We start from the raw sequence: 14,298 nt of genomic DNA on the forward strand, positions 1-14,298 counted from the left end.
GTCGACATCCAAAGTGGGAGCACTCGCAACACTCCAGGGGTTGTTCTGGGGTGAAAACTTTAAACAGAACAAGGTGTGGACACTTTCATGTTCTGGCAGCAACACAACGAAAACAAACACACCCAACACCACCGGGCAGGAAGAACAGAAAAAACACGCCTCCCTGTCGGAAGAAGTTAAGTTTTGTTGTCAGACACTGAGCGATGGACTTGACAGGACACGGCTTGAATTAATTTAACGAAAAACCCTTTTCGGCTCTTTAGATTGGTGGACCGTGGCGGGTTAAAGGAATATAAATTGACAAGGAATGGACACAAATTAGGATCTTATGTCAACTTCAAAAGGTCGGGAGTCAACACTTTTCCCCCCCGTCTCTTTTGCTGACCATGCTGCAAATCTGAATGAATTATCCCTCAGGTCTCGTGTTTTCTGTTAAATGAACTGAACGACATGTATAGTCCATATACTGACAGGAGTTTGAACATTGATATCGCTCTGAACAGCGACCCGGTGGTAACGGCAAAACATTACATGACATAATAACTTATCACTGTAACACAAACACACACACTGAGGATAGGCTGCTGCTTAACTGGTTGAAAACTCCTTGAAAACACACTGAGGAGACGTGTCTGAGAGGGATGTTGTCAGTGATGTTGCGTTCAATGAATCAGGACTAAACTTAATTTAAAAAGACTCGAGGATCTCACAGCAGTGCAGAGGTTTCCTGGTTTTCTCCCTCTGACCAGCAAATAACCGAGTGGCCTCTCTGACTGACTTAGTGCTCACAAATCTGATTATGCTAGTTCACGCAGACACACACGCGCGCACCGGGTAGCACTGACCCAGCAAACGTCAGACCATTCAGGAGACTGTGACCCGAGTGTGTTCGGGTGTTTGACAGATTAGCTGACCAATCACTGCTGAGGTGCAGGCAGACAGAGAGGCCTCAGGCTGAGCTGGAGTCTTCTGTGGTCAGTTCAGGGAGCTTTAATGTTCATTCATGTGTTATTTGGTGTTTTGACTTGTTTGTAGTCATCTACACAGCTCATTATGACACACTTACTGCGATGATTCACCCTGAAGACGGAGAACACATGTCCGACACTTTCACCAGAAAGTAAACACTAAAGTCATCTCGCTCTCATGTTTGATATCCGGGCCGTCCAGCAGATGTGAGGTATTGATAACCCTACATCACAGCGCGAATCGGCTGCGGGAAGAGGAAGGAAAAACACTTCAGAGCCGAGGTGAAGTCAATAAAAGAGGAGGATTTCCACTGTTACACAGAGGAACTGCTGAGGCCTTTTATGTGCATTTTATTTTTCCCACACAACTGCACACTGTACACAACACACAGACACACACACACGCACACACACACACAGACATCCATTTACAGTTGCCATGGCAGCAATCACTCGCCATCTTCTCAGGGTCAAACTGGGTCTTTCGCTTAAATGTGTGTAAGAGTGTAGAAAGCCTGCAGTTCCTAAATATAAACTCCCACCGGCTGAGTTTGTAATAGCCCTCTCCTCTGCTGCACCCCGAGCGTCTCACACACACACACTCACACTCACACACACACGCACACACACACACACACGCGCACACACACACACACGATTTCACAGATGGCAGCCTCTGTATGTGTATTTTTGATAAGGCCCCGAGTGCTTGATGCTTTTTGATTTTGCTTCTATGTTACAAACATGAACAGTAGTGTGTGTGTGTGCGTGTGTGTGTGTGTGTGTGTGTGTGCGTGCGCGCGCATGTGTGCATGTCTTTCATCCTCCTCCACCACAGGATTCCCATTAGAGCCCAGTGATCAGTGCTCCTGATACTGGAATCAAACCAGTGAACCTTTGATCGCGTGTCAGTTCTGTGATGTCACTTCACGAAAACCCCCTGATGAAGAAACACCTTTGAGTCACACACAGATATCTTTGATAACAACACACACACACACACACACACACACACACACACACACACACACACTCCTCCACAACCTGCTTTTGTTTGTTTTTTAGGAATGCCGTGGAGGTGAGGTTCTCCAGTGCTGATTAACATTTCCTGCTTCCCCAAGGAGTCGACATGAAACAAAAAGATGAGAAAGACGAGTTTCTTCATCTGGTATCAGGTCTTTATCTGCTCACTTGTTCCTCACATTTCTCTTTGAAGACTGGATTCTGATATCCCGTTTCAGTTTGATTAACATCTCCTAGATGTCTGAAGTCTGAGGGTACGTAAACACGGCATATTCAGGTGTTCATACTTGAATGCGATGCACTCGAGCATGAAACGAGTGTGTTTTTCTTTCGGCTTCATCTCGGTTGGATGTTGGACATGTCGACGTGTCGGCGCAGACAGAGTACATTTGATGACATCACTCGATGAGCCTCGATGCCACGCTCGCTGTTCACATACACGATGCAACAAAAGCTGATCAAACAACTCATTTAGTCAACATGATTTATGGGAATTATATCAGCATCCCAGTCGTTAGATAAGAGTCAGGAGATTTGACTGGTTCTCTGAAGAGATTCACATGGTGCGTGTGTGTGTGCATGTGTGTGTGTGTGTGCGTGTGTGTGTGTGTGTGTGTGTGTGTGTGCGCGCTGTAATCATGCCGTCATTTGGCAGATCGGTCTGAACAGCCTGAGAACTTCACAATCTGGACTTGATGTATAATCAACATGCTCACACACACTTTGTTCCACACTCGTCCTCCTACTCCACTGCTGCTCAATTCTGCTCTCTCTCTCTCTCTCCCTCTTTCTCTCTCTCACACACACACACACACACACACACACACACACACACACACACACACACTCAACCTTCCATCACTGCTTAAATCCTTCCCTCCTCTCTGTTTTCTAAATCAAAGGTTCTGTTGTCTCTTCTGACAAAATGCTCAAATCAACTGATGTTCATGAACATGTTCTTGTGTGTGTGTGTGTGTGTGTGTGTGTGTGTGTGCGTGCGTTGTGGTTTGTAAACGAACTTCTCAGCTAACAAAGATCAAGATTAAAATGTTGACTGAAGGCTTCACAGCAGCTACTGTCGTACCGTGATTCCCATGATGCACAGATTATGTGGTGTTGTAGCAGCAGATCTCAGATCTGCCTCTCAGGACAAAGACGGCTGCTGCTGTTTGATTCTTGCCATCTGTGTCAGGAATTTTTAATACTTACTATAATTCTTATTTATTTGCACCCATCAACTGATTTCCTGCATTTCCTGCACCATCAGATCTAAATGTTAAACGTTGAGGGGACGATCCAGGATGCTATTTTCTTACTTTCTTTAACAACGCAAGACACAGCAGGACTTTTGTCAGCATTAACACCCAGCGAGGCTGCCAAACAGCCAACCTCGAGTCTCACTGGTGGACATTTGTAACGACACCTGGGGATAAGCGCTTTTTTTCAAGGAGACGTGGGGACATCTCCAGCAGATTTTGTGGCGACTAATACACCGAACCATCACCATCGTGACCGAAACAGGTAAAATAAGCCAAACTACAATGTTTTTCTAACCCTGACCAGGTGGTTTTTGCACTGAAATCTAAGGAGAGTATAAGCACAGTGTTGTGACGAGAGAGAAAAAGAAAATGTGAACAGAGGTAAAGTTGCAACATAAAGAAACATTTGATATAAGAGTGTCTAAAATCAAAATGATATATACGATGCTATATCAATATATTGCCCAGTCCCTGTTTCTCCTCTAACCTTTACACATTCAAGAGCAACTTTATATTTTGGTCTCACTTCTTTGAAGGTTCCCAGAAAAGCAAAAAAAACACAAGTATGTTGTCCAGTCCAACACTTTTGTATTTGGTGGTGTAATAAACGCTGCAGCCTCCAAAGGCACCAGTGGAGCTTTTAATCTGGTGTCTTTATGGGACGTTAAAACTGTAACGCTCAGTGTCCTAAAACGGCCATAATGAAACCTTACAGCCCGATTCTGGGTTCACAATGAGAGACAGAGAGAGACAGAGAGAGACAGAGAGAGAGAGACAGAGAGAGACAGAGAGAGACAGAGAGAGAGAGACAGAGAGAGACAGAGAGAGAGACAGAGAGAGACAGAGAGAGAGACAGAGAGAGAGACAGAGAGAGACAGAGAGAGAGACAGAGAGAGAGAGAGAGAGACAGAGAGACAGAGAGAGACAGAGAGAGACAGAGAGAGAGACAGAGAGAGACAGAGATAGAGACAGAGAGAGACAGAGAGAGAGACAGAGAGAGACAGAGATAGAGAGACAGAGAGAGAGAGACAGAGAGAGAGAGCTGAGTGTGTCTGGAGGTAATCTGTTCTCAGACACACTGTTCTGTTTCAGACGGTGAATCTGTGCCTCAGCACTTTGGGATCCTCAAGTCTCTCCCTGCAGGGCCGACCAACATGCTGCGACTGGCAGCACACACACATGCAGTACAGTACATTACAGTATGAGAACGAACCGCAGCTAAATTGAGTTGATCATTATAAGATCAACTGCATATCAAAACGTACTCAAATGTAGTCACTTTCCAGCTTCTCAAATGTGAGGATCTGTTGATTTATATCGTTGTAAGCTGAATATCTTTGGTTTTTAGGCTCTTGTTTGGGCAAAACAACCAATCATGAGACATCATCTAGGGCTCTGTGACATTTTTAGACTGCACAAATAATCAAAAGGTTAAAAGAAACCAGCAAAGAGTGTCAAGTGTCCACCAAAACAATTTAACAAAGCAACGTATGCAAATCCTAAAAACCAAGGAAGCCATTTAGACTCAAATAACATAAACAAGACCTGATTCAGCTTGTGAGAGCGTCTGTTGTCCATAGACACACACACACACACACACACACACACACACACACACACACTGTACCTGGGATTCAGGGTAATGACAGTGTGCTACAGGTGTGCTGCTCTCAGAGCTGATTGCTGTTATGCAACAAGATGATTTACTGCCTCGACGCGTCTGCACAGGATTCACATTACAGTACACACACACTGTAAACCACACTGTTAAAGTACTCTAGTACAAATAGAACTTGTTTAAATTACTTCCAAGGTGTTGGCAGAACATTACTTTATTGTACTATAAGGAACTGTTGACTGGTTATGAAACAGTTTGATACCGATACCAACATCAATAAACAAGACCATCAGCAAGAAGATTGGCTGTTTCTACATAATATTCTACTTAATCCTATCGCCTGCTGGGTCGGACTCAGACCTATCAGGATTCAATGAATAAGAAAGTAAAACTATCATTTTTATTGCTGAGTGCCGACAGCTGTGTTGACAAAGAAAAGTCTTTGTCTTTCTGAAAAGTCTTTCTTCCATCTGCTTCCAAAACAAATGCAGCTGGATCAAGATGTTGACCAGAGGGCGGCGGTGCTTTTACCACTTTTGACCACAGGGGCCGCCAGAATCAACACAAAATGAGGTTCCTCATAGCAGCTTTAATTGTTCAATAAACTAATTAATTTACAGTAAATTTCATTGTCAGTTGTGTGAATATTACTCAGAGAAAAAAACAAAACAAACCACGAGTGTTTATAAGCTGGCTCTTGTGCGATTGGTTAGTTTAAAATAATAATATATCTTATTCAAATCCTCCAAGGGGGTCATCTTTTCATCCGTGTCCATTCGTTTGTTGGTTATTCTGCAGGATTACACAAAAACTACTGACCCGATTTCCATGAAACCTGGATGGAGCATGGTTCACATTCAAAAATAGACCCTATTAACTTTTGGTGTGGACTTTTGGGACGAATCCAGGAATTTCTTTTTTCTCTACTTCTTTCCCATATCAAGATTGGGCATTTCTCAGCATTTGGGGTAATTTCTCAGGAAATAATGATGGATCTTGGTGAAAAAAAACAAAAAAAAACAGGCATATTTAGGTGCCTGGACTCTATGAGTGAGTACAATTAAATTTAGATTCTTGAACACGGGGCTATCGATTGAATTAAAGGGGACCATTGGGCCTTGGCGGAGGTATGCGCCCTACTGAGTGCCATTTGAGTTTATTATCAAATCGTGTTTTGTAACTTGCAGCCACTGTCTAGCGGCCAAGTAACAGAAGAGATATGAAAAGAACAGTATTCATTTAGTGAAATAAAGTGAACGAGAAGTGCTGAATGTAAGTGCAGTACTTACACAACACATTATTTATTTAATGCCATGACGTATTTCCTCAGAACTACTCTGCTGATTAATGTCTTTGCTGATTCCCTGGAAGATTGTCAGGCCTCTCTGCCTCTGAACGTTCCACTCCTCCCTGCTTCACATGCTTGCGACAAACTACTCAGTACAGTATCCAGCGAACCAAAAAATGTGGCCGTTACACCCAAACTGGTGTCCAAATATGCAGCTGCACCCTCACATATTTGAAACAAACACTTCAATAATGATCATATCAAAACGAAACCACCGCAGCAAACCGAGCATAGAAAAGAATACAAGCCTCGACAAACACGTACAGGAGCCTCTTGACTCTCAGATAACTTTAACAGAAGTACGCGGATAACAAAAAAAAACTTTACCCGCTGCTCTATCGCAAAACAAAAACCAATACTCTAAACATTTCCCTTTCTCATGTTTCACTAAACTGATTATCCTGTTGTTGAGCTCAGTGTTCAAGAGCATCTTATCACTGTGGATAAGAGCAACAGCTAAAAGCCTGTCGTCTAAACTGACGGATGACATTGTTTAAACGTGAACAGACAGGTCCACAGAGAGCCGGGCTCCGGCCCACGACTGTTTGTAGTGATACTGACTAAAACCTCGCTAATCTGAGAGCCGGGGGCCGACCGTCTCTGGACAGAACAGGTGGTCTCCGAGTCAACCAGGGGCTAATGATGCATGATGTGTGTTTGTGTGTTTAAGGGGGGGAGAGCTAATTAGAGGCCATCAGCTAATAGGCACTGGGCAGTAAAATCCTCACTAGCTGTAAAAATGTCTCAATCAATAAAATTGAAATTAAGGAGAATAAAAGCTTATAGCGGTAATAGAAGAAGTACTTTGTTTGTTACTGTTAAAGCAGCAATATTAAAAGTGTGTGTGTCTATTTAGACACCCTGCCCCCTCACATGAGCCAAATAAGGCCCCCCAAATTATTGAAAATTTGGAGTTACAGTTAAACATAGAGTACCTTATCTCATCAGAGTACACACAGGAAGTCACTGAGTCACTGTGTATAACAAGGAGGAGATGAGGACTTCCATTCTGTTCAAATCACCAAACACAAGAGCCAGTTGATACACATATGGTAGTAAAAAGCTGTGTTCACAACATCCCAGATTAGCCAAATTACAGTCAGGAGTAACTTGCTTCCGTAATTTATCTGGAATTTAGGCAGTTTGGAGACTGACGCAGAAAGGTGAGTGACGAAAATGTGTTTTAGTTCGTTTCTGCTCCCACACCCAGGCTTGACTCCAATTAATTTTACGATAAGAGAAGTTTCAGGATGTAAAGATCAAAATGTCTGGAGAAACTTTTAACATCACTCCTGCGGCACAATCCAGATCTCAAAGTGTAAAATGTCTGAATATGCTCCTTCAGCTGAAGCGTCAAAGCTCTGAGAAGGAGGCCAACGTGACGTAGAAGCAGTGGACATTATATTCATACTTCAGTAGGAAATGGTGGAAAATGGTTCATGTTTAGAGGCTACATATACTGTGGCTACAGAGGGCTCTACATCCTCGTGGCAGGTGCGGCTAATGAAAACTAAAGAGCAAAGTTATGATGGCATTTTGTTGTTTCAGCTGCACTCGCCCAACAGCAGTAAAGTAGCCGTTGTTCAGTTGTCAGGCATCGTCCGTCCCTGAGGTAGCTTTTATGGTCCGCACACATCTCCGGCACCGACTGCACATCATCATTATTAGCGGCTAAATGCTCCTTTTAAAGACGAGAGGTCAAGCAAAATGTCCTCACTGTATCTTTATGGGAACATTTGGTCCTCGTAGAAGAAATACAGCGACACACACACACACACACACACACACCAGTCAAGGCTACGTCCATCGAGCAGAGGGACCGGCTGAGTCACGCAGATTAGATATCCCAACTGATTAACTGGGTTATCATGACACATGAGAGCAGAAAGGACGGTTTGCCAACCTCTGTCTTTACAAATTATTCACGGTGCGCTGCGTGACCTCACTGCAGCGTCATCCCACCCAGCTGCTTTCATCAAAAAAACATAAATGTGGGATATTTTTAAAATTAATTATTCAGAAAAGGGCGGCGCCCTCCCTTCTGCAACCCACGAGCATTTGCATGGACACCTGAGGCCGGCTCAGCCCGACTGCAGTCCGATGATGCTGAAGGGAAGTCGGCGAGATTGCAATACTTGTAGTGTCATCAGCCTCACCTGTTGGAGCAAACAGATCTGTCTTTCAGGCACTAAATGATGGTTTCTGTTGATGTGAAGCCAGTGTGGACTGTCACGAGGAGCTGTTTCACTTTCATCAATGGTTTCTGGTGATGAGAGCATCAACACTTCCCGTAAACTGCTTCGATGGACCCTGACGGCACAGCTGAGCGAAAACAGTGGCACTCTATTTAGAACCGAAGCCGCTGTCACACAGGACACGAAGTACTTGATGTTTACTGTCAATATTTCACACATCGACAAGAAAACACTTTCAGAACAGCAGGGCCACCCACATTAAACCCTGCAGAGACTGTGTTATTTGACTGTGTGTGAGCGGGCGAGCTGATGGAGTGATATCACCGATAATGGAAGCAGTTCTTTCTGTGGAAAAACCAGCCTGACAACCGGACGTGTCGGCCTGCTCTTCCCTGGAATCATGCTCACACGCACACACACACGCGAAAAACCCTCCAAACATCTGGTAAAACGCTTTACCGCAACATTTGGGCTTCTCTCAACTCCCTAAAGTGAAAGCCAAATAAATTTGACTTGGATGAAAGATTCAAAGCATGTGTGCGTGGGAAGATGATCTGATATGTGCTGATGTTTACACACCCTGTTTCAGTGGAAATGCACTTCACAGTTGGCTAATTTCCATAACACCACTTTGATGACATGGCAGCCACTGCTGTTGAAACTAGCGGCGTTGAATCCATCCATCTCTCGATCGGGATTGTCACCGAGTGAAACTGATCTTCAACTCACAGTCAAGGATACAATTACAATAACAAAGATAATCTAAGAAAATCAGCCATTTTGCAAAAGACTGAATCATATTTGTGAATACTCGTGTGCTGCTGTGAACCATATGATAAGCCGGGCTGGGTGGTGTTTTGAATGTAACGAAAATCCGGCTGTTAGATATTTTCTGTTTTGCCCCAACCAGGAAACAATATCTGTAAAAGTTCCTGCTAAATGTATCTGCAATGTCAAACTACTTTTCAGCCTTGCTATCGGTTGCTATTAGCAAATAAGTTAATATATGTCATGTAAATCAAAGGAGGATCCGTGTCTGCGTCTTTATGTTAGCAAAGGATGTGCCGATTACAAAATCGAGGCCAATACTTAAAAAAATAGCACATTTTTTCCGTTCTTCTTTACTTCGTTCTTGTTCGTATTTATTCCCCCTTTTGTGCCAGTGTAACAACCTTCATTCTACAATAACTGCACTGTTTCACATTAATTCACTCAGCCCTGGACCCTCACCAGTACGCATTCAGAACCAACAGACCCACAGGAGATGCCATATCCACCGCCCTCCACTCAGTCTTCACACAACTCGAAACAACTACGTCAGAGTTTTTTGTTCGTTTCAGCTCAAACTCCAAACTTTCCTTCTTCACATTGCCTGTTTTGTTGGAATGACAACCCGAAAACCCCAACATATTTTAAAAGTGGAAAATATCACGCAATCGCAAAGCTGTAACCGATAAAATGTTTCTGCTTTTTCTTAGAAATTGACTTGAATGATTGTTCGTTGTCAAAATAGCTGCCAAAGAAATTCCCCGTCCACTAATAAATCATTTAACTGACTCATAGCGTTCAGCTCTAGTTTCGGTTGATACTTAACAATCTATTATGGTTTGATACCCAACAACTCGTGACGAGATATAACAATTTCTAAAATGCTAGTTTCATAGTTAACCAAGATCATCTGTGTATCTTTGTATACAGAGAAACCTGAACATTAGATTTTTTTTTAGAAATAGATGCAAAGTGAGGCAGATGGACACACAAACGGAGAATTTGACCATTTTCCTCTTTCCCACTGACTCTCATTAACACATCACTCTCTCTCCTACACACACACACACACACTTAAAAATGAAGTACATGGACAGTCCAGAGCGATGCACGGGAAGGTGGAGGTAGAGAGAATCAGCTGCTATAATTAGAGAAGCGTTCGGGAGCCATACTGCTGAGTTGTTGAATGTTTAATGTGAGGACTGCAGGCGTTACAGTCGCAAAGAGCAAACCTCCGAGCCCCTTTACACCACCTCTTCACACACACACACACAAACATAACACCCCCTCACACACACACTGAGGCCTGCACAGAGAGGACGTGAGCAGCAGTAACACTAGCACGCTGTAAGAGTGGACTCAGGTTTCAAAGAGGAAACAGCAGCACAAAGCACGGACGCAGTACATGCGACAACTGAGCGTGTAATTCCCAGCAATTGTCTGTAACCTGAACTACATCATGACACGGGAACTCGGACCTCCTCTGGATGAGGTAATGCTCCAGCACATCTGACCGGTCAGATGTCTTAAAACAGGTTGTTTTCTCAATGAAGTCTGGTTGGAATCAACATCCGACAAGATAACATGTTACAGACAGGCAACAATTATTCCAATAATCAGTTATTGATAAACTATAAAATGATACTGGATTTTTGGGGCAGATATTGATATGACAAACTAAACATTTCTGATATTGATTTATTGGCAGACACACACAATATATCACTAAATGTGGTTATTCAACAGCTGTGAAATGTGGATTGGAAGTGGAATAGTTTCTTATCTGCACATATCAGACTATTTGTGAAGAAATCAACACATATATCAGTCGGGATATCAATTTTGATGACCTAGTAATCGATTTGAATACTTTTTTGAAGAAAAAAAGGTATAAACTCTCCTAATTCCTGCTTCTTGAATGTGAATATGTTCTGGTCTCTTTCCTCCTCTGTGACAGCAGAGTGAATATCTCTGTCTGGTGGACAAAACCAGACATTTGACGACGTCATCTTGGGCTTCAGGAGCCATTTTCCACCACTTTCTAATATTTTACAAACCAAAAAACTCGGCGAATAATCGAAAAAAGAATACACAGATCAATCGACAGTAATAAATAATCATTAGTTGTGGCTCTGATATGTTCTGAAATACAACATAAAGCACATATGTTCCTGAATATGAAGTTTATTAATAAATAACCTCATGATTTAGAGCAAAACAGCTGCAGTTCCACATCGACCGGCATTATGTTCTTTGCTGGAACTGATTCTGTGTAACAGATTTATAAAGGGGCACTATGCAGAATTTTGACGTTCGTAATATCAAAGAGGTAAATATACAAATTCAGAAATATTTATTTTCACCATACCTGAATCAACAAGCTGGTAGCTAAGATAGGAACTAGAAAGGTGGCAGGGTCCGCCGCATGTAAACAAAGTAAAACAGTATGAATTTGTGTTGCCCTTCAAAGTCAGCTTGTTTATTCAGTTTGTTCGGCCAAAATAGAAACAAGGTGTCGATAAAGATATTCAGTGTTAAAGATTATTAGAGCAGTGTCTTTATTTTTAGGAATGTATGTCATCAATACTGACCTGGTTAAACCGATCTACTGATCTACTGATCCATCTTTGTCACTTTCATTTGTAACAAAACATTTCATGCTTCTGTGATTAACGTTGAGACAAACACTTTTTTTTTTTTTTTTTTATAAGTTACACAACTACATCTGTGCGGCTCATGTCCATGCAAAACAAATGTGAATAATGACTATCTGCTGGAGCTGTTCGCCTCACTTCTGCCTCACAATGAGGTGAAAAGCTGAAGATAATTACACACCTGTCATCTGAGAAATCTGAACAAATCCACCCACTTCAGACACGCTGCTAAACATCGACAGACAATATGAACGTGGACGCACTGACACAAGGCAAATCTCATTATAACCTCATGAAAATTGAGCCAATTACGACTCTTTAACTGGTATTTAATCACAGTTTGACAGACTAACTTCAACCTCACCAGGTTAGGATGATGTTTATCTTAAGTTAGTTTAAATTAGCTATCCTCTAATGTTAAAAGTTACCAATATTACATATTTTAAGTTTATGTTTCAGCCTCAGTTTATCACATAAAAGCCATATTTTGCCGGACGTCTCTTCATGAAAGGCAACCAAAGCATTACCAGGCTGGAAAATCCCACCACACCTTTTCCATCCTGTGAAAGTATGACCATAAAAATCTGAGCCGGAGCACAATAAAACCACAAAATGTTCATTTAATATTCCTGCGAAGAGGATTTATAACCTTTTCCTGACACGTCCTCTTGACAGCAGTCTTTATCATAAATCCCCTCTGTCCTCACATCTACATGTCTGGCTGTCTTCATGTTTATTTTCTGCCTACTTCACATGAGAATGCAGCACGTCCTCTGCCCAGAACACTGACCAGGGAGTGGCGGAGGAATGTGAATTTTAAAGGGAAGGATTTTTTTTTTTTTTAACTCTCAGACATCCTGAATGACTTGGACAATGACTGGCTGAAGACATTTTGGTTTTTTGTGGTGGGGGTACTTTAATGGTTATGTCCAGACATGCAGCAGCTCTGAGGCTGGACCCTGACATGTAGATCCTCTCTTACCAGGTCCTCTAACAGCCTCCTAGCTTGTGTTTTATAAGATTATTTTTTATTTTTTTGGCTGGTTTTGGGGGCTGAAATGACCCTCCTCTTACAGAAAATGTGGCTGTCATTACAAACCACGCAGAGAAATAAGAATTTAAGGGTTTTCTTGTTGGAAAAGGCCAAAGTCCCTTGTACCTATGTTGTCTACAGAAGGAGTAGAGCCTATTAAATCCATGACACCTCAGTCACACAGCTCACACAGCACTCACCCTGCTCAGGACTGGATTTCTTCGACAGGAGCGATGCGACGGCTCCTCTCTCTGCCTGTCTTTTAATCGTTAAACAGTCGGTAGAAACAGTCCCTCCGTCCCCGGCCTCGGTCTTCTCCTTTCGGGGGTTCTCCGGGCAGCTGTCAGCGGGCCTCTCGTCTTCCTGCGCCCCGGCAACGCAGCGCTGAAACTCCCGTGTAATCTCCGCAGCTCGCTCCGCTCCTCTGACCGCCGCTCCGCCGCCGCTGCCCTCTGACGTCAAGCAGGAAAGCCCCGGTCGGTGACGTCACTCCGTACACAATACGGAAACCCCACCCCGTGGCGTCACCTCCCCCCTCGGGACGTTTATTTAGCTTTGACTGTAAAAGGCAGAGAAGTGCAGCTTAGCAACAAACATATTAATAACATTATAGTAAACATGTCAATAACATTATATGAAACATGTCAATAACATTATATTAAACATGTCAATAACATTATATTAAACATATGAATACAATTATATTAACATAGTAATAACATTATATTAAACGTGTCAATTACATTATATTAAACATGTCAACAACATTATATTAAACATATTAATAACATTATATTAAACATGTCAATAACATTATATTAACATATTTATAACATTATATTAAACTTGTCAATTACATTATATTAAACATGTCAATAACATTATATTAACATATTGATAACATTATATTAAACTTGTCAATTACATTATATTAAACATATTAATACAATTATAAAAACATATTAATAACATTAACATATTTACCTTTTAAAGGAAAAGTAAAACTGATCCTGCAGGAAACAGATCTAAACTGGCTTATACCTTTATTTTGAAACAAGGAAGTGCATTTACATTTTTACATGAAATATTCCATATTAACCTTATTTTTATTGATTTTCATTTAAAGTCATATATGTTTTCTGTGCATCAATCCTTAAGTCTTAAGTCACTAATTTGTAAACACTGACCTTTTTTCCCATTTCTCTCGACACTGTTCCTCTCGAGCGCTCATCAGTTAACTGTTCAATCTCGTATATTTCATGATTTGTTTCTTGTGTTGGTGGTTCTGATTTACAACATCTCTTTGTAAAAGCCTTTCTGCAGGCTGGCAACACGATTTTCAACAAATATCTTCTTTCTCTTAACACATAATCTCCTATAAGATAACCAAAGTACGGCTCTAAACCTGATTTTGGAATATGATAGCCCACCC

At 42.0% G+C, this 14,298-nt stretch overlaps 1 protein-coding gene across 1 annotated transcript in view; it reads right to left on the reverse strand.

The window, feature by feature from the left end:
- The window catches only part of rnf19b (ring finger protein 19B), a 36,864-nt gene extending 23,530 nt beyond the window's left edge, over positions 1 to 13,334 (reverse strand). The window contains exon 1 of the mRNA XM_030412411.1: positions 13,067 to 13,334. The gene's annotated coding sequence lies outside the window, so the exon portion shown is untranslated. The remainder of the gene's footprint in view (positions 1 to 13,066) is intronic.
- Between the last annotated feature and the right edge of the window lie 964 nt (positions 13,335 to 14,298).

The sequence above is a fragment of the Sparus aurata genome, chromosome 3, assembly GCF_900880675.1.
Source record: "Sparus aurata chromosome 3, fSpaAur1.1, whole genome shotgun sequence".
NCBI lineage: Eukaryota > Metazoa > Chordata > Actinopteri > Spariformes > Sparidae > Sparus > Sparus aurata.